Raw genomic sequence first — 20,605 nt, 5'->3', positions numbered from 1 at the left:
TGAGGCCGGGACTCACCGGCATGTAGGGACTCCGTGCAGAAGCTCTTCTGCCTCTGAACCCTGCAGAAAACACAGCTCTGGTCTGGGCAGGAAAGTGCAGACTCCTGCGAGTGGAGGCGCAGAGAGCAAAAAACTGGCTTCCCTGACCGGGAATCGAACCCGGGCCGCGGCGGTGAAAGCGCCGAATCCTAGCCACTAGACCACCAGGGAGGGGCGCGAAAACGCTCACTCAGAGGCGCCCGGTGAAAATTGAAGGTGCAACCACTACATGTCAGATATTCGGAGAGCAGGAAGGGAGATTTCCCAGAGCCCCAGGGCTGAGCGCAGCTGTGCAGGGCTCCCAGGCCTTGCCCCGCTGCTCACCACCCTTCACCTCTCCTGTCGTGGGCGACGCTTTGGGCTCTGAGACCAGGACACAATGTAACTGGCTGGGCTCCGTCCTGGTCTCGCTTCAGCGCAGTGTGCTGCCCAGCCGAGGCCGTGCTCTCTTGCTGAAGCTCGGTTTTCTCTTGAGTCAGGTGCCCACTTGGCTCGCAGCGGGTGATGAGCGGATCCGTCTACTTCCTCATGTCTGACCTGACTCCGGGGCCTCTCCTGCTAACGGCACCGGTACGGGCTCCTTTTCCTCCTCCACCAGCTCCCTCGTGGAGCCGGACATTCTTCATGTACGTGTCTTTGGCTCGAGCCCCCGGCGCACAATTGGGTTGGGTCTCTCTGGTTCTTTCATGCAAATCAAGTTGCTCCGCACGTGGCGGCGCAAAGCCAAGTGTGCCTCACAGGGATGAACTCCTTGGTTTCCAGAGACAAGTCGTGTGAACCTGTGGAAGAGATTTAGGCGCCTGCTTAGCAGGTGAGGAGATTTGCGGATGTAAAGATAAGCCGAAGTCAGCCTTGTCCTTTGCCCACTTGGATTAGCTGGCTGTGGCCTGGACCGCACAGTGGACTCAGAGCAGGGAAAGGAGGGCTGGTTCCTAGTGCTGAGTAGGCTTTCAGGCAGTCACGGAGCTCCTCCCATGTATCTTAAGGATCGAAGGTGCATCTGCGCCCGCTGCCTCACCGCATGCTTTGCGCCCGTTTCGGATTTTTGAATGAGAATGTCCACAGGAATCTCAGGGAGAGAACCGAAAAAAACCTTGTTTCCGCCCGGTTTCGAACCGGGGACCTTTCGCGTGTGAGGCGAACGTGATAACCACTACACTACGGAAACAGGGTGACTGACGGGCACTGCAGACACAGCCCTGGAAACCGTAGGTCCTGCCACCACTATCCTAGTCACCAACTTTTGAAACTGCACAATGGACCTTGAAGCCCCACGATCTCTCAGCAAGGAGACTGCGGCTTCCGGGAGGCCTTGATTTTAGGGTTCCTCGCCTCCCCCGAAGGGAGGCCCCTCGAGCCCCCCACAGTCTGCCTTCGGGGTCCGGCACCAAACGCAGAGTCTCAGGTCCACAGCTATGCACCCCAGGGCTGGAGGTCACCCCCGCTGACTTAGGGCCTAAAGGGAAAAGGTAGAGAATTAGTTTCATTCCAGTGAGTTTCTTCTCTCTGCAGCTGATCCTGTGGGTCCTAGCTGCATTGATATTTCTACGAAGATTTCAAACAGAATTCCTTCAATCCAGACTTTATTTAGTTGTTTTCACAGTGAATGCTAGTTTGCTATAAACACTCTGTCATAACTGAAAGAGGAAGTCTTCTACAATTTCCAGATAAATTATATCTCCTTCCTCTGATTTCTTAAAACAACAGCAAACAAAAAGACAGGTCCCTGGTACATACTTGGACTTGTCTTATAGTACTTAAGGTATGTCTGACTGTCTATGAAAAAAACCTCTTGCTAGAAGCACGTGCAAAAGATTGTCTACCAGGAGCTCAACAATCGTCATGCCTGTGCAAGGTCCAAGGGTCTGATGAAGTTGGATCCAGTCCCCCACTGCCTTTAGATCACTGGTTACACCACCATCAAAATCAACCCACTTTTCAGATGCAGGTCACCTATATGGAGGAGTCAAGGTCAGCTAAACATTTAAACAATCCTAATGTATTCAGGGGAATGCTGAAAGTCAGCGGTGGTACAGTTAGAAGGGGAAATAAAACACGTCATAATAATGCTAAAACCAGCTTTCTTGAGCTTTACCAAGTGACCAGCATTGTTCCTCAGTACTTTACTGTGTAATAACTTACTAAGTCCACATAACAACCCTGGAAGATAGTGAAGGATATTACCACCCCTTGTTGCAGATGAGAACACTGAGCCACTGAAAGGCTGATCTCACCTTTTAAGGGTCCCACCCCTGTGACAGTGAGAGCCAGCACTCAGACCCAGGCAGTTTGCCTCCAGGGCCCTGCCCCTTGGCCACCATGCTCAGTGGTAACTGAGAACACTTCACTAAGTTTTGCATCCCCTCCTTGTTCAACCCCCAAGATTTCGAAGAGAAAAAGAAGATTGAAAGGAAGGCCTTACCAAACTCCCCAAATTAATTAATGAAATGAGGAAGAAGAGGAGAGGAGTAAACACTACCATTGGAGAAGCAAGGAGGTTAGACAGAGAATGACCATGAGTTTGTTAACCATACACTAACCGGAAACTGGCTATTTAAAGACTACGAAGGCCCTATCTTCCAACATTTGAAGGGCTAAATTTTCCCTTTCCATAGAAGTGTCTCCACCCAGGAATAGATTTCAAAGCTACCTAAAGAGTGCATATAGAGGTTAATATGAAAATAATACTTCAATATTAGTAGTGAAGAGATTTGAAATGAGTTAACGCACATGGTTACTAATAAAAATGGGAATCACTTATTAGGATGCTGTCATTAAACAAAGACATCATTTTAACAATAACCAGGTAGTTTTAAACATATATTTATTTATTTATTTAATTTTAGTTTACTTATTTATTATTTTTTTGGGGCAGTACACCGGGTTCAATCATCTGTTTTTATACACATATCCCCGTATTCCCTCCCTCCCTGGAGTCCCCCTCACCCTCCCCGTCCCAGTCCTCTAAGGCATCTTCCATCCTCGAGTTGGACTCCCTTTGTTATACAACAACTTCCCACTGGCTATCTATTTTACAGTTGGTAGTATATATATGTCTGTGCTACTCTCTCGCTTCGTCGCAGCTTCCCCTTCACCCCCCGCCCTGCCCAAACCTCGAGGTCTCCAGTCCATTCTCTGCATCTGCGTCCTTGTTCTTGTCACTGAGTTCATCAGTACCGTTTTTAGATTCCGTATATGTGAATTAGCATACAATATTTGTCTTTCTCTTTCTGACTTACTTCACTCTGTATGACAGACTCTAGGTCTATCCACCTCATGACATACAGCTCCATCTCATCCCTTTTTATAGCTGAGTAATATTCCATTGTATATATATGCCACATCTTCTCTATCCATTCATTTGTTGATGGGCATTTAGGTTGCTTCCATGTCCTGGCTATTGTAAATAGTGCCACAATAAACATTATGGTACATGTTTCTTTTGGGATTATGGTTTTCTTTGGGTATATGCCCAGTAGTGGGATGACTGGATCATATGGTAGTTCTATTTGTAGTTTTTGAAGGAACCTCCAAATTGTTTTCCATAGTGGCTGTACCAACTTACATTCCCACCAACAGTGCAGGAGAGTTCCCTTTTCTCCACATCCTCTCCAACATTTGTTGTTTCCAGATCGTGTGATGATGGCCATTCTGACCGGTGTGAGGTAATACCTCATTGTGGCTTTGACTTGCATTTCTCTGATGATGAGTGATGTTGAGCATCTCTTCATGTGTTTGTTGGCCATCTGTACGTCTTCTTTGGAGAAATGTCTATTTAAAAAATAAGCCATAATATATAGAAGGTACAAAGAGTGTACAGTTCCAAAACCATTGCCAGTGTGCACCTACCTGAACAACTAATGAAGCAGTATCCACACCAAGGTATGGAAAATTCCCAGACCACAAAAGGCTTCCTCATGACTGTTCCCATGCAAGAGTTCAGAGTGATCACACACACACCCCTCCCAACTTCTCTGTTACTTTCACATAAATTGAATCACAAGGCATGCATCGGGTTTGGTGGGGGGAAAGGGCATGGGTCTGACTTCTTTCATGCAACATTATGTGTATGAAATTTAACTACCTGCAGTAGTTCTTTGTCTCTGTGTGTATTCCTTGTAAGAATATATCTCAACATATTCATCTACGGTTGTACATTTGACTTGTTTCACTTGAGGATATTTGGAAATGGAACAAACATTATTTTACGCCTCTTGGTGGACATACAAAAGGGCAGTCCATTCCAGTATAAATGCCAAAATAAATGCCAGAGTTGACCTTCAAACTAAAAGTTGTTCTTTTCTCCCCCCCCCCTTTTTTTTTATGAGCAAAAAGGGTTTATTCAGGAATAACAGAGGAACTGCAATTCAGGACAAGCAAGCTATAGCAAAAGCCATAGGCAAGTTCCACAAACAAAAGAGAGGAAGGAACACTGTTTTACATAGCAAGAGGAGAACCCTGAGAAGGATTGTTTTGAATCCAAGTCCATTGGAGAAAAGTGGCTGATTCCACTGATTTCTTGCAGGAGATGCAACATACAATTGTTTTCTCTTGGGACCTATCATTGAGGATTCTTTCCTCTTGATGATTCTTCTGTTTGGGTCTATAATTGACAATTCTTCCTGTATTTGAACTTGGGTGATACTCCATGAGGGCTCCTCCTTCTGGTTCCTGACTCCATTTTAGTGAGGTTTCCTTTATTAGTTTTCACACCAGTCACAAGGAATCTCAGATTTTCTATTTTAATATATTTTAATGTTTTATGAGACTACTGAAGCCCATGCATCCTAGTGCCACAACTACTGAGACCATGCGCCACAACTAACTCTCCATGCAGATTAGCTGTCATCTTCTACCGAACAGGAAATGGATCCACCCAACAGGGGTTATCCTGTTCATGTCCTAACATTAAAACCAGAATCCCACACTGATGGGAGAAATTAGGGATGCACAAATGAGAGAGAGACCAGGGCGAGAGGAAAATATTTGTCCAATAACCACACAGTGTGAAAAAGCCAAAACACTCAATTTCTGCACATGAGATGTAAGAGGAGAACAGAGCAAACATGAGCCGATAGCTCTAAGGGTCCAGGTCTGCAGGAGGAGGCTGTGGGGGGTAGGATTCTGTTGGCTCCCTCGATGTGTCTTAGATGGGCTAATTTCTATAGTCAGAGCCAACAAACAAACAAACAAAAAACTGTCAAGGAATAATATAGAGACACTTATTCCCATGATAATTCCCCGTTTCATAGGAGAGAGGACAGGCATTAGGCTGTTTTCATCAAATTAAAAGTATAACCAAAAGTTATAAACAAAAGAGGAAAGGGGGAAAGGAGAAAAGCCTCTGGGATCAGCGAGACTTTTCTCTTTGGATAAGTGGCTTGGCCGGTTGTTGTCAAAGAGGTCATCCTGGGCAGTCTTCTCTGGACCCTGTTGACTAGTCAGCAGAGGAAACAAGTACAGTTACTGGAGGACTTTAAAAATATTGAAGGTTTAACTTTTGAACACATGCAATAGGATATCTCTATGTAATGCCCACAATGTCCCTCTGTGGTCCTTCCCCTTAGTTCTGTCGGGAGGGCACGGCTCCCTTTATTAGAGTACCATAGAGAGATGGAGAGACAGATTGTTGTGCTGGCAACTAAATGAAGAAAGGGACATTGAACAACTGGAAAATAAACTGGAATAGGATTCAGTCCCACTTCTGTGGAAGGCAAATTTACGGGACTTAGCAACATTAGAAGCATATAAACGCTAAATGTAGCAATAGCACTTCCAGGTCTCTACACTATGGGAACACTGCACAAGCGGTCAGAGGTGTGTGTACAATAATGGTAGCTGTAGCATAATCGTAATGAAGGCAAATAATACACAACCATGGAAGAAATGCCTTTATCAAAAAGAGCGCAGAGGACCATCATGGTGATGAGCTCACTGATAACACTGTTAGAGCGATTACTAACGTAACAGGTGAGAAACTTGAGACACATAAAATGTAAGTTCCTTGTCCAAGTCTATGGATTTGGCAGGTCCTGCCCGAACGTGGATCCCTTGATCTCTCTCAGGAGGTCCTGAGTTAGGCAAGTATAGAGTCCAGTAGAGACAATACAGATGGGACGGTGGGGTGGCCCTAGACTGGCAGCAGTCGTGAGGTGGATAGGACCCTGAAGACAGGAAGGTAAACACTGTGCGCGTCAACATACAGATAATAGAGGGGAACCCTTGAAGGGTAATCAGCACCTTGTAAGGGATTCTAAGCATCCCTGCCAGGGTCCCTGGGTGGAGCTCGAACCACCAACCTTCCGGTTAACAGCCGAACGCGCTAACCGATTGCGCCCCAGAGACAGCTTCTTTTCGCTTTTCTGCGCTCTATATGCAGCAGACACTTAATAACTCCCAGTATGTGCCGCCTGCCCCGTAGGAAAACGGTGCCAGTTCTAAGGAAAGAATCATGTTCTTTATCCTCTTGGAAACTCCTGCCTTAGGAGCTTTCGAAACGGAAAGGGCAGCAGAATGGCTTGACCCCGCCTTGCCCCTTCCCCGCCTGGGCTTCCAGAGCCCCCGGAGACACCCGGGGAGGGGCCGGGAGCCCCCAGGCCTGAAGCGAACCGGGTCCGAGGATACCTGAACACCCGGTGCGCTCCCATCATGGCTCTTCCCGTTTGCTGGCCTACACGCAATGAATGAGCGTTTGCCCACCCTGCCAAGGGGCCTCCGGGGCCGGTGGGGTGCTTCAGTTTCCTGTGTCCGTCCTGCGATTATCACAAGGGCAGAGGTGGCGGTGATGGTCGCCCCTGTGTCCCCACGCCCAAAAAAGGGTCTGGCCACCCACCGGGATGCTCTTAGGACTCGGATTCATGCATTGCTGTCTTTAGCCCTTAGTCCCACGAAGACCCCTGAGAACAGAAATGAGGAAAAATTTTCCAGGTCAAAATTTCTTTTTTCAAACCCTTTGTTCTGGGTATTTGCTTTCGCAGCACCCCGTTGGGGGTGGGGTGGGGTGTGTGGCGGAAAGGCCCACAGATCGCCATCTGCGCCGTTGAGCTCCCCGAGCCCAGCTGAATAGGCTGCGTTCTGTGGGGTCGATCCTGGGAGCCGGGAACCGGCGGGAAGCGAAAGCCGACCGGGGAAGCTGGCTTTGGGACGAGGGCATGGAGTCCTCCCAGGAGGCTTGTGCGGGGATCCCGAGAGATAAGCCTCTTTCTGTCGCGTAACAGAGTGCGGAGGGAAGCTGGCGTCGGAGAGAAAGCAGCAGCCAAGACGAGAGGGAGGAAAGGAGGGAGGAAGGTGCGAGGAGGGGGAGAATAGAAGACTTTGTGCTTCCACCCCTCCCTCGCTCCCTCTCTTGCCCTCTCTCTCCTTCTTGCTCTTCTTCCCATCCCCACAGCTGACAAATCCTGATAAACCGACATCTGGGAGGAAAGATTCAACTAATCTGTGCTCAGGAGCACAAGCTCTGGGTTGTAAAAATGGGTCTGCCCTTGCGTAGCCTTGGACAAATTAAGTCAACTTTCTGGGCCTCCCTCGTTGTCAGGTGTGCCTGGGTTGAGTAACTTCTGGATCAATAATGTCATAAGCAGTGAAATCATCGATACTATTGTCATCTTCCTCCGAATCTCTGACAACAACTACCCTTATTTATTTCACCTTAACTTAGTTCGCTTCTTCTAGACATTTCTGTAACGGGAATCAAAGCGTGGGCTCCTGTGACTGCTCTTCGGGTTTGCTCCGCTGTGGCCAGACGGCCCTTCATCGCCAGTTCTCTGCTTGCGGAACCGGGACCCACGTGCGGGCTGGAGGAAATGGGAAGACCAGGCAGTGGTGAGAAAACGAGCGTTTGCCCACCCTTTGGGGAGGCTTCCGGGGCCGGCGGGGTCCTCCGCTTCCTTCTTCGGTTTCCTGCGTCCATCTCGGGAGCTCCACGGGGGCAGGGGTCTGCTGATGGTCACTCTTGTGTCCCCTCGCCGAGAACCACTCGAGAGCCACCTCACTCAGTCTCCCAAAGACCCGCAAAGAGTCCTGAGAGAAAGGCACCCGAGTTTCTCGGCAGGGTGGTAAAGTACTCCCCCATCTTCTCCCAGACTGCGGGAAGCCATGACGGTGTCTGGTGGCATTCTTTCCGTGCAAAGGAAGGAGGGGCGCTAGTGAGAGAAGAAGGAGGCGCGGAAGGCCTGGGCGGATGGAGAGGTGAAGGCGCTGCGAAAGGGGGTGAGGAGAAAGAGAGCAAGGAAGGAGAGGGGAGAAGAGCGAGGTGGAGAAATAGGGAGGGGGATAGAGTTAGAGGAGGAGGGCGAGGGAAGAGGTTGGGGGGCGAGGGTAAGAAGGAGGAGGAGGAGGACGAGGACGACGAGGACGACGAGGACGACGAGGAGGAGGAGGAGGAGGAGGAGTTATCTTCCCAGGGGAGTTCTGTTCACTGGCCACCAACACGCCGGCAGCTCCCACCCACGCCAAATCCCCACCTCTCACCTTGGGCTCTCAGACCCAACAGGCAAGCTTTCGTCCCTCAAAGACCCGTCTCTCCACCCATGGAAGTTCTAACCTCATTTGATTTCTCTGTCCCTGGTCAGAGCCCGGTTCTCTGGGTTTCCCGGTCATTCTGTGATCCCTCGACACCCTTTCCAGGGATTTCTTTTCTTCCTGTATCAGCCAGAGTCCATTTCTGGTCCTTGCACTCCTAAACCTGGACCGATCTGAAAGTGCTCCTGGAGGAGCGCTCTGTGTTGCTCCTTACCGCTCAAGGTTTTGATTTTCCAGAAGGAAGATTCATCTTCTCCTCACCCGGGAGTTCTGAACTTCCTCCTGGTAGCAAGAGCCGCCCCTTTGCCTGCTTCCTGCTTGAGCTCCAGGCTCTGGGAACACAGGGCGTCAGTCCCAGCAACACTGGGCATCTTTCGGGCTCTGTTTTTTGGCCAGCAGCTTTTTTTCTTTTAATGCGAATTCTTCTGTTCTGTGTATTGGATAAAGGAAGAAATGGCTTTGGGATAAAATAAAGAAGTAAAGGGGAAATGAAATACACGCATTATTATTTTGAGACAAAGTGGATTTCTACGTATTATACATGTAAACATTTAGTGTGGTGGTATTGGTGGTATTTTGTGTACATAAGTCCTGCATACACTGTAAGACAACATGGATACACATACTCTGATGCAGCAATGGGTGCTCTTGGGTACCTTGATATGTGCACACTTTTTTTTTTTAAACTGTGCGATGTCTGGGCCATGACATATTAAGAAACTGGAATGAAACGGACTTGACCAAGCTCTGACAGAAGAGTCTGTGACTGCCTCAGTGTCAGAGCCCTGCCGTGGTTGATTCTGAGTCACCCCCAGGAGAGTATGGGCTGGTTTGTCTGAGTGTTTTGTGTAAATGTTAATTTTTACTTGTCCTGTAAATCTAACGAATAAACATCTGCTGCGAGAAACACTTATCCCCCAAATCAGAATTGTATGAAGAAGAAAAGGGGAGGTCTCCTGCCTCCCACTGCCACTCCACTGCTGACACCCTTTGTATATTACATGTGGCGGTGGCGCCTTTGGGGTGCCATCTGTGCTGTGTGGCCCAGGGAGCCAGGAAATCCCAAGTCCTGCCCTGGCAGTCATCTGCCCGCTCTGGGCAATGGGAAACGTGGGAAGGCAAAGCAAAGGAAAACAACACTGTTATCTGCAGAAATTTTACCTCAGGATGGGACACTCTGACAAACTGAGGCAGAATACGTGCTTTAGCTTGGAGACTTTAAGGGGCTCTTCCCCGGCCCGAAGCCCAAAGTGGATTTTACCTCATTTTCTGAGGTGCAAGTGAACTGAGAGACGTCGATCAAAGGAGAGGAGCGGAGAGAAAGCAAGACGGACGACCGCCCACGCGGGTCAACCGTGTTCAAGTCTTGCCGGGTTGGTAGAAGAAATGCCTTGGGCTTATCGGAGGGGCGTATGGAGGCTAAATGAGTCCTTGTACATCCCTGGCGACACAGAGCGTACAGCTCTGGAGGAGGTTCCATGGTGTAATGGTGAGCACTCTGGACTCTGAATCCAGCGATCCGAGTTCGAATCTCGGTGGGACCTTTCTGTTTAGTCAGGGGGAGGGGACTTTTTACTTTCCCACCGGCAAGTGCCCTCCCGCTCCCGCGTCCCCGAGCGGCGCGGTCCACACGGAGGTGGCGGGCAGGTGGGGGACGAGCGCGGGGCGTCCCCGCTGGCCCCGGGCGGTCAGCCCGTCTCTGGCCATCGGAGGCCCGGCCCCGCCGCCAAGCGGCGCAGCGACCGAGCCAGTGCCACCCCGCCGTCGGGGCCCCCTGCGTCTCGGGGGTAAAAGGCAGAGGCTGCGCCGCCTGAGTCCTGCCCCGCGAGGGGGCGTCACACCGCAGGCGTAACTGCGCACTTGTCCCTGTGAGTCAGGGGTCGCTGTGAGGGGCTGTGATGTCGCTGGTCAGCCAGGGTCTCAAGCCTCTTAGCTTTCGGGTCGATGGTTCCAGACCCGAATGGGAAGCACTGTATGTTATTCAGGGGCCCTATTACTCCGAATGGTAACGGATCCTATCCCAGTTTCTTCTTCTTTTATTCAGAATGTCTGGCTCCTAAGTCTCCGTTGGGCCCCTCAAAGCCGCTGTTAGGCTAAGACTTGAACCCTGACTCCAGGAAACCTCGACCTTTAGTCCCAAGCTCAGCCGGAAAGGGGAGCGCGGGCCGCGGACTCGGGCGTCTGAGGAGACCCCGGGCCCCTGAGCCACGGCCGCCCGGCCCGGCTTCAAGGGGCCCGAAGGGGAGACGAGCCGGAGCCGCCCCGAGTCCGGACCCGCGGGCGCCCCTTCGTCCCGCCGCGGCTCTGCTGCCCCGAGAAGACGCCACAGGACGTGGCCGGAGGCAAACACTTTCGTCCTCTACGGCTGCATAGAAAAATACGGAGGAGGACTGTGATGCACTTGAATAGCTAATTAAAATGTTCTCTTCCAGGTGCGGAGGAGCATCGCTCTGAGTTTTACATGTTGGAACTTTCAGCGGTTACAAAGGGCTGAATGACACAGCTGTCTTTGGAGGACGTGAAAAGAAAGGTGTGGGGCCGGCGAAAATACCCGAGGAAGGGAAAGAGCAGGAGAGAACAGAGAATGACACAGAAGGGAGAAAGGGGCGGAAGGGAGAGGAGCTGGGCGAGCACTGCAGCGGGGGCAGTCGCTGGGTCTGGGCGACCACAGCTCCTCACTCTGGAGCGCTCCCGCCCTTTACTGACCTGCCCGAGAACCCGGTTCCGCCCCCGCATCGCCAGTGTGCTTGCCAAGCTGGCATTTGTTCTTGCAAAGTTTCCTTTGCCGGCTGGGTTTGGAGGGGTGAGGTGGGCTGTGTTGCTTTGCAAGCGAGTGGACGTCCTGCCGGCTGGCTTGGAGGTGACTGGTGGGTAGGGAAAGACGCAAACTCCACTTTTCCCTTTGCAGGCCGGTCTGCAGGGCCTGGGGTGGGCAACTGGAAAATCAGGGTGCTGGTATTTATTTAGAGAAAAGGAGAGAGATAGCAAAACAGAATCTACAAGAGCTCAGTTTTATAAAAGCATATATATATATATAATATATATATATACACTTCTCTCTGTGCTATACCAAAATGACTCCATCAATAGTTACTTAGTTGATAAAAGTTATTTTTGAATTTCAGATGTTTCAAAATTTTACATATTTGTATTTTCTGCATCATTTGAATTTTATGTAATAAGTATATATGATTTTTGCAACAATTTAGATTAACTTAACAGCAAATTTGAAGAAAAATACATAAAGGTGTCAACAGTAGTTAATTCCAGGAGGTGGGAATATAGATGGCCGCTTAGTTTCTTCTTTATATATATTCAACATTTTTAAATTAAAAAAAAGAAGGAAAAAAAGGATGACCTGGAAGTGAAAGACCAGAATAGCCATGGAAGAGGTATGGGGTAGGTGAGGGGAAAAGGTAAAGGGGAGGAAAACCCTAGTTCTGGCAGGATTTGTGTGTAAGTTGCAGATTCGGGGGGAGCAGCTGCTGGGATAAGGAGGACACCTTATGCCTGTTACGAGCCTCCTCCTTGTGTGCTTTTACAGAAGGAATATACAGGCTGAAATTTTTTGCCAAGCATTTTTACCATTTGTGTTTCTCTTTGACTGGGAGCCTATGTTGTGCAGCCAGGTGGGCTTCACTTCAGATTCCTCTTCTCAAATCCCACTCACTGACTGAGCCACTAGACAACTTGCTTAAGCTTTCCATGTCTCAGTTTTCTCACATGGGAAATAGGGTGATGATATGATATAGGCCCGTCAAAAGGATTAAATGAGTAAACCCGTGTAAAACTTGTAGACTATGCCTGGGCACATGACACTTCGCATGTACTCATTGAGTGTAAGCTCTTGTATTTTGGGCGCAAGACTGCATAAAGACTGGGTGTGATTTTGTTTAAGTTGCTGATCCTTTTCAGTGGCTGTGGACCCTCCTAGAGCCAGTAAAGCAATCCTCTCTGACCAGCAGTAACCTCCTGGGCTGGGAGGATCTGCGAGTTTATTAGCTCATCTGATCAGCTCCTCACTAGGAGAGTTAAAGGTCCAATTCCTTGCTTCAAGAATGCCCCAATACGGGGAGGGTTGAGGGGAATGAGCTGGGAGATTGGGATTGCCATATATACATTACTAATAAGAAAAAAAAAAACCAAATTGTACACTCTAAATATATGCAGTTTATTGTCTGTTAAAAAAAAAAAGAATGCCCCAATAAACAAATTGTGGTTTTTACAGTGGAAAACGTTTCTACGCATGACACAAGACCCAGAATTTTAAAAAAAGTGATACATATGACTACATAGAAATTTAAATTCAAAATACAAGCAATGAACTTTAAAAATATCATATATGTGATGCAAAGTTACATATGCCCCAAAACGTGTTATGGGAGACAGTAGCCCCCTGATCCCATGCCACATTTCTCTTTTCCAGTTGAATGGGATAAGCCCTTTCAACTCACGTAGCCAGCTGTTTTGCTATCTCTCTCCTTTTCTCTAAATAAATACCAGCACCCTGATTTTCCAGTTGCCCACCCCAGGCCCTGCAGACCGGCCTGCAAAGGGAAAAGTGGAGTTTGCGTCTTTCCCTACCCACCAGTCACCTCCAAGCCAGCCGGCAGGACGTCCACTCGCTTGCAAAGCAACACAGCCCACCTCACCCCTCCAAACCCAGCCGGCAAAGGAAACTTTGCAAGAACAAATGCCAGCTTGGCAAGCACACTGGCGATGCGGGGGCGGAACCGGGTTCTCGGGCAGGTCAGTAAAGGGCGGGAGCGCTCCAGAGTGAGGAGCTGTGGTCGCCCAGACCCAGAGACTGCCCCCGCTGCAGTGCTCGCCCAGCTCCTCTCCCTTCCGCCCCTTTCTCCCTTCTGTGTCATTCTCTGTTCTCTCCTGCTCTTTCCCTTCCTCGGGTATTTTCGCCGGCCCCACACCTTTCTTTTCACGTCCTCCAAAGACAGCTGTGTCATTCAGCCCTTTGTAACCGCTGAAAGTTCCAACATGTAAAACTCAGAGCGATGCTCCTCCGCACCTGGAAGAGAACATTTTAATTAGCTATTCAAGTGCATCACAGTCCTCCTCCGTATTTTTCTATGCAGCCGTAGAGGACGAAAGTGTTTGCCTCCGGCCACGTCCTGCGGCGTCTTCTCGGGGCAGCAGAGCCGCGGCGGGACGAAGGGGCGCCCGCGGGTCCGGACTCGGGGCGGCTCCGGCTCGTCTCCCCTTCGGGCCCCTTGAAGCCGGGCCGGGCGGCCGTGGCTCAGGGGCCCGGGGTCTCCTCAGACGCCCGAGTCCGCGGCCCGCGCTCCCCTTTCCGGCTGAGCTTGGGACTAAAGGTCGAGGTTTCCTGGAGTCAGGGTTCAAGTCTTAGCCTAACAGCGGCTTTGAGGGGCCCAACGGAGACTTAGGAGCCAGACATTCTGAATAAAAGAAGAAGAAACTGGGATAGGATCCGTTACCATTCGGAGTAATAGGGCCCCTGAATAACATACAGTGCTTCCCATTCGGGTCTGGAACCATCGACCCGAAAGCTAAGAGGCTGAGACCCTGTCTGACCAGCGACATCACAGCCCCCCACAGCGACCCCTGACTCACAGGGACAAGCGCGCAGTTACGCCTGCGGTGTGACGCCCCCTCGCGGGGCAGGACTCAGGCGGCGCAGCCTCTGCCTTTTACCCCCGAGACGCAGGGGGCCCCGACGGCGGGGTGGCACTGGCTCGGTCGCTGCGCCGCTTGGCGGCGGGGCCGGGCCTCCGATGGCCAGAGACGGGCTGACCGCCCGGGGCCAGCGGGGACGCCCCGCGCTCGTCCCCCACCTGCCCGCCACCTCCGTGTGGACCGCGCCGCTCGGGGACGCGGGAGCGGGAGGGCACTTGCCGGTGGGAAAGTAAAAAGTCCCCTCCCCCTGACTAAACAGAAAGGTCCCACCGAGATTCGAACTCGGATCGCTGGATTCAGAGTCCAGAGTGCTCACCATTACACCATGGAACCTCCTCGAGAGCTGCCCGCTCTGTGTCGCCAGGGATGTACAAGGACTCGTTTAGCCTCCATACGCCCCTCCGATAAGCCCAAGGCATTTCTTCTACCAACCCGGCAAGACTTGAACACGGTTGACCCGCGTGGGCGGTCGTCCGTCTTGCTTTCTCTCCGCTCCTCTCCTTTGATCGACGTCTCTCAGTTCACTTGCACCTCAGAAAATGAGGTAAAATCCACTTTGGGCTTCGGGCCGGGGAAGAGCCCCTTAACGTCTCCAAGCTAAAGCACGTATTCTGCCTCAGTTTGTCAGAGTGTCCCATCCTGAGGTAAAATTTCTGCAGATAACAGTGTTGTTTTCCTTTGCTTTGCCTTCCCACGTTTCCCATTGCCCAGAGCGGGCAGATGACTGCCAGGGCAGGACTTGGGATTTCCTGGCTCCCTGGGCCACACAGCACAGATGGCACCCCAAAGGCGCCACCGCCACATGTAATATACAAAGGGTGTCAGCAGTGGAGTGGCAGTGGGAGGCAGGAGACCTCCCCTTTTCTTCTTCATACAATTCTGATTTGGGGGATAAGTGTTTCTCGCAGCAGATGTTTATTCGTTAGATTTACAGGACAAGTAAAAATTAACATTTACACAAAACACTCAGACAAACCAGCCCATACTCTCCTGGGGGTGACTCAGAATCAACCACGGCAGGGCTCTGACACTGAGGCAGTCACAGACTCTTTTGTCAGAGCTTGGTCACGTCCGTTTCATTCCAGTTTCTTAATATGTCATGGCCCAGACATCGCACAGTTTAAAAAAAAAAAAGTGTGCACATATCAAGGTACCCAAGAGCACCCATTGCTGCATCAGAGTATGTGTATCCATGTTGTCTTATAGTGTATGCAGGACTTATGTACACAAAATACCACCAATACCACCACACTAAATGTTTACATGTATAATACGCAGAAATCCACTTTGTCTCAAAATAATAATGCGTGTATTTCATTTCCCCTTTACTTCTTTATTTTATCCCAAAGCCATTTCTTCCTTTATCCAATACACAGAACAGAAGAATTCGCATTAAAAGAAAAAAAGCTGCTGGCCAAAAAACAGAGCCCGAAAGATGCCCAGTGTTGCTGGGACTGACGCCCTGTGTTCCCAGAGCCTGGAGCTCAAGCAGGAAGCAGGCAAAGGGGCGGCTCTTGCTACCAGGAGGAAGTTCAGAACTCCCGGGTGAGGAGAAGATGAATCTTCCTTCTGGAAAATCAAAACCTTGAGCGGTAAGGAGCAACACAGAGCGCTCCTCCAGGAGCACTTTCAGATCGGTCCAGGTTTAGGAGTGCAAGGACCAGAAATGGACTCTGGCTGATACAGGAAGAAAAGAAATCCCTGGAAAGGGTGTCGAGGGATCACAGAATGACCGGGAAACCCAGAGAACCGGGCTCTGACCAGGGACAGAGAAATCAAATGAGGTTAGAACTTCCATGGGTGGAGAGACGGGTCTTTGAGGGACGAAAGCTTGCGTGTTGGGTCTGAGAGCCCAAGGTGAGAGGTGGGGATTTGGCGTGGGTGGGAGCTGCCGGCGTGTTGGTGGCCAGTGAACAGAACTCCCCTGGGAAGATAACTCCTCCTCCTCCTCCTCGTCGTCCTCGTCGTCCTCGTCCTCCTCCTCCTCCTTCTTACCCTCGCCCCCCAACCTCTTCCCTCGCCCTCCTCCTCTAACTCTATCCCCCTCCCTATTTCTCCACCTCGCTCTTCTCCCCTCTCCTTCCTTGCTCTCTTTCTCCTCACCCCCTTTCGCAGCGCCTTCACCTCTCCATCCGCCCAGGCCTTCCGCGCCTCCTTCTTCTCTCACTAGCGCCCCTCCTTCCTTTGCACGGAAAGAATGCCACCAGACACCGTCATGGCTTCCCGCAGCCTGGGAGAAGATGGGGGAGTACTTTACCACCCTGCCGAGAAACTCGGGTGCCTTTCTCTCAGGACTCTTTGCGGGTCTTTGGGAGACTGAGTGAGGTGGCTCTCGAGTGGTTCTCGGCGAGGGGACACAAGAGTGACCATCAGCAGACCCCTGCCCCCGTGGAGCTCCCGAGATGGACGCAGGAAACCGAAGAAGGAAGCGGAGGACCCCGCCGGCCCCGGAAGCCTCCCCAAAGGGTGGGCAAACGCTCGTTTTCTCACCACTGCCTGGTCTTCCCATTTCCTCCAGCCCGCACGTGGGTCCCGGTTCCGCAAGCAGAGAACTGGCGATGAAGGGCCGTCTGGCCACAGCGGAGCAAACCCGAAGAGCAGTCACAGGAGCCCACGCTTTGATTCCCGTTACAGAAATGTCTAGAAGAAGCGAACTAAGTTAAGGTGAAATAAATAAGGGTAGTTGTTGTCAGAGATTCGGAGGAAAATGACAATAGAATCGATGATTTCACTGCTTATGACATTATTGATCCAGAAGTTACTCAACCCAGGCACACCTGACAACGAGGGAGGCCCAGAAAGTTGACTTAATTTGTCCAAGGCTACGCAAGGGCAGACCCATTTTTACAACCCAGAGCTTGTGCTCCTGAGCACAGATTAGTTGAGTCTTTCCTCCCAGATGTCGGTTTATCAGGATTTGTCAGCTGTGGGGATGGGAAGAAGAGCAAGAAGGAGAGAGAGGGCAAGAGAGGGAGCGAGGGAGGGGTGGAAGCACAAAGTCTTCTATTCTCCCCCTCCTCGCACCTTCCTCCCTCCTTTCCTCCCTCTCGTCTTGGCTGCTGCTTTCTCTCCGACGCCAGCTTCCCTCCGCACTCTGTTACGCGACAGAAAGAGGCTTATCTCTCGGGATCCCCGCACAAGCCTCCTGGGAGGACTCCATGCCCTCGTCCCAAAGCCAGCTTCCCCGGTCGGCTTTCGCTTCCCGCCGGTTCCCGGCTCCCAGGATCGACCCCACAGAACGCAGCCTATTCAGCTGGGCTCGGGGAGCTCAACGGCGCAGGTGGCGATCTGTGGGCCTTTCCGCCACACACCCCACCCCACCCCCAACGGGGTGCTGCGAAAGCAAATACCCATAACAAAGGGTTTGAAAAAAGAAATTTTGACCTGGAAAATTTTTCCTCATTTCTGTTCTCAGGGGTCTTCGTGGGACTCAGGGCTAAAGACAGCAATGCATGAATCCGAGTCCTAAGAGCATCCCGGTGGGTGGCCAGACCCTTTTTTGGGCGTGGGGACACAGGGGCGACCATCACCGCCACCTCTGCCCTTGTGATAATCGCAGGACGGACACAGGAAACTGAAGCACCCCACCGGCCCCGGAGGCCCCTTGGCAGGGTGGGCAAACGCTCATTCATTGCGTGTAGGCCAGCAAACGGGAAGAGCCATGATGGGAGCGCACCGGGTGTTCAGGTATCCTCGGACCCGGTTCGCTTCAGGCCTGGGGGCTCCCGGCCCCTCCCCGGGTGTCTCCGGGGGCGCTGGAAGCCCAGGCGGGGAAGGGGCAAGGCGGGGTCAAGCCATTCTGCTGCCCTTTCCGTTTCGAAAGCTCCTAAGGCAGGAGTTTCCAAGAGGATAAAGAACATGATTCTTTCCTTAGAACTGGCACCGTTTTCCTACGGGGCAGGCGGCACATACTGGGAGTTATTAAGTGTCTGCTGCATATAGAGCGCAGAAAAGCGAAAAGAAGCTGTCTCTGGGGCGCAATCGGTTAGCGCGTTCGGCTGTTAACCGGAAGGTTGGTGGTTCGAGCTCCACCCAGGGACCCTGGCAGGGATGCTTAGAATCCCTTACAAGGTGCTGATTACCCTTCAAGGGTTCCCCTCTATTATCTGTATGTTGACGCGCACAATGTTTACCTTCCTGTCTTCAGGGTCCTATCCACCTCACGACTGCTGCCAGTCTAGGGCCACCCCACCGTCCCATCTGTATTGTCTCTACTGGACTCTATACTTGCCTAACTCAGGACCTCCTGAGAGAGATCAAGGGATCCACGTTCGGGCAGGACCTGCCAAATCCATAGACTTGGACAAGGAACTTACATTTTATGTGTCTCAAGTTTCTCACCTGTTACGTTAGTAATCGCTCTAACAGTGTTATCAGTGAGCTCATCACCATGATGGTCCTCTGCGCTCTTTTTGATAAAGGCATTTCTTCCATGGTTGTGTATTATTTGCCTTCATTACGATTATGCTACAGCCACCATTATTGTACACACACCTCTGACCGCTTGTGCAGTGTTCCCATAGTGTAGAGACCTGGAAGTGCTATTGCTACATTTAGCGTTTATACGCTTCTAATGTTGCTAAGTCCCGTAAATTTGCCTTCCACAGAAGTGGGACTGAATCCTATTCCAGTTTATTTTCCAGTTGTTCAATGTCCCTTTCTTCATTTAGTTGCCAGCACAACAATCTGTCTCTCCATCTCTCTCTGGTACTCTAATAAAGGGAGCCGTGCCCTCCGGACAGAACTAAGGGGAAGGACCACAGAGGGACATTGTGGGCATTACACAGAGATATCCTATTGCATGTGTTCAAAAGTTAAACCTTCAATATTTTTAAAGTCCTCCAGTAACTGTACTTGTTTCCTCTGCTGACTAGTCAACAGGGTCCAGAGAAGACTGCCCAGGATGACCTCTTTGACAACAGCCGGCCAAGCCACTTATCCAAAGAGAAAAGTCTCGCTGATCCCAGAGGCTTTTCTCCTTTCCCCCTTTCCTCTTTTGTTTATAACTTTTGGTTATACTTTTAATTTGATGAAAACAGCCTAATGCCTGTCCTCTCTCCTATGAAACGGGGAATTATCATGGGAATAAGTGTCTCTATATTATTCCTTGACAGTTTTTTGTTTGTTTGTTTGTTGGCTCTGACTATAGAAATTAGCCCATCTAAGACACATCGAGGGAGCCAACAGAATCCTACCCCCCACAGCCTCCTCCTGCAGACCTGGACCCTTAGAGCTATCGGCTCATGTTTGCTCTGTTCTCCTCTTACATCTCATGTGCAGAAATTGAGTGTTTTGGCTTTTTCACACTGTGTGGTTATTGGACAAATATTTTCCTCTCGCCCTGGTCTCTCTCTCATTTGTGCATCCCTAATTTCTCCCATCAGTGTGGGATTCTGGTTTTAATGTTAGGACATGAACAGGATAACCCCTGTTGGGTGGATCCATTTCCTGTTCGGTAGAAGATGACAGCTAATCTGCATGGAGAGTTAGTTGTGGCGCATGGTCTCAGTAGTTGTGGCACTAGGATGCATGGGCTTCAGTAGTCTCATAAAACATTAAAATATATTAAAATAGAAAATCTGAGATTCCTTGTGACTGGTGTGAAAACTAATAAAGGAAACCTCACTAAAATGGAGTCAGGAACCAGAAGGAGGAGCCCTCATGGAGTATCACCCAAGTTCAAATACAGGAAGAATTGTCAATTATAGACCCAAACAGAAGAATCATCAAGAGGAAAGAATCCTCAATGATAGGTCCCAAGAGAAAACAATTGTATGTTGCATCTCCTGCAAGAAATCAGTGGAATCAGCCACTTTTCTCCAATGGACTTGGATTCAAAACAATCCTTCTCAGGGTTCTCCTCTTGCTATGTAAAACAGTGTTCCTTCCTCTCTTTTGTTTGTGGAACTTGCCTATGGCTTTTGCTATAGCTTGCTTGTCCTGAATTGCAGTTCCTCTGTTATTCCTGAATAAACCCTTTTTGCTCATAAAAAAAAAGGGGGGGGGGAGAAAAGAACAACTTTTAGTTTGAAGGTCAACTCTGGCATTTATTTTGGCATTTATACTGGAATGGACTGCCCTTTTGTATGTCCACCAAGAGGCGTAAAATAATGTTTGTTCCATTTCCAAATATCCTCAAGTGAAACAAGTCAAATGTACAACAGTAGATGAATATGTTGAGATATATTCTTACAAGGAATACACACAGAGACAAAGAACTACTGCAGGTAGTTAAATTTCATACACATAATGTTGCATGAAAGAAGTCAGACCCATGCCCTTTCCCCCCACCAAACCCGATGCATGCCTTGTGATTCAATTTATGTGAAAGTAACAGAGAAGTTGGGAGGGGTGTGTGTGTGATCACTCTGAACTCTTGCATGGGAACAGTCATGAG

The 20,605-nt window shown here is 50.2% G+C and overlaps 6 non-coding genes across 6 annotated transcripts; 2 read left to right on the top strand and 4 right to left on the bottom strand.

Annotated features, from left to right (window-relative positions):
* Positions 1–138: 138 nt before the first annotated feature.
* TRNAE-UUC (transfer RNA glutamic acid (anticodon UUC)) lies at positions 139–210 on the bottom strand. Its single transcript has one exon. It is a non-coding gene; the product is annotated as a tRNA-Glu (tRNA).
* A 924-nt stretch (positions 211–1,134) lies between these two features.
* On the bottom strand, positions 1,135–1,207 carry TRNAV-CAC (transfer RNA valine (anticodon CAC)). Its single transcript has one exon. It is a non-coding gene; the product is annotated as a tRNA-Val (tRNA).
* Positions 1,208–6,309: 5,102 nt separating this feature from the next.
* TRNAN-GUU (transfer RNA asparagine (anticodon GUU)) lies at positions 6,310–6,384 on the bottom strand. Its single transcript has one exon. It is a non-coding gene; the product is annotated as a tRNA-Asn (tRNA).
* Positions 6,385–10,031: 3,647 nt separating this feature from the next.
* On the top strand, positions 10,032–10,103 carry TRNAQ-CUG (transfer RNA glutamine (anticodon CUG)). Its single transcript has one exon. It is a non-coding gene; the product is annotated as a tRNA-Gln (tRNA).
* A 4,366-nt stretch (positions 10,104–14,469) lies between these two features.
* TRNAQ-CUG (transfer RNA glutamine (anticodon CUG)) lies at positions 14,470–14,541 on the bottom strand. Its single transcript has one exon. It is a non-coding gene; the product is annotated as a tRNA-Gln (tRNA).
* Positions 14,542–18,174: 3,633 nt separating this feature from the next.
* On the top strand, positions 18,175–18,249 carry TRNAN-GUU (transfer RNA asparagine (anticodon GUU)). Its single transcript has one exon. It is a non-coding gene; the product is annotated as a tRNA-Asn (tRNA).
* Positions 18,250–20,605: the final 2,356 nt, after the last annotated feature.

This window comes from Hippopotamus amphibius, chromosome 1 (assembly GCF_030028045.1).
Source record: "Hippopotamus amphibius kiboko isolate mHipAmp2 chromosome 1, mHipAmp2.hap2, whole genome shotgun sequence".
NCBI lineage: Eukaryota > Metazoa > Chordata > Mammalia > Artiodactyla > Hippopotamidae > Hippopotamus > Hippopotamus amphibius.
The sequence above is the reverse complement of the archived record's forward strand: the minus strand, read 5'-3'. Positions and strand labels throughout refer to the sequence as shown.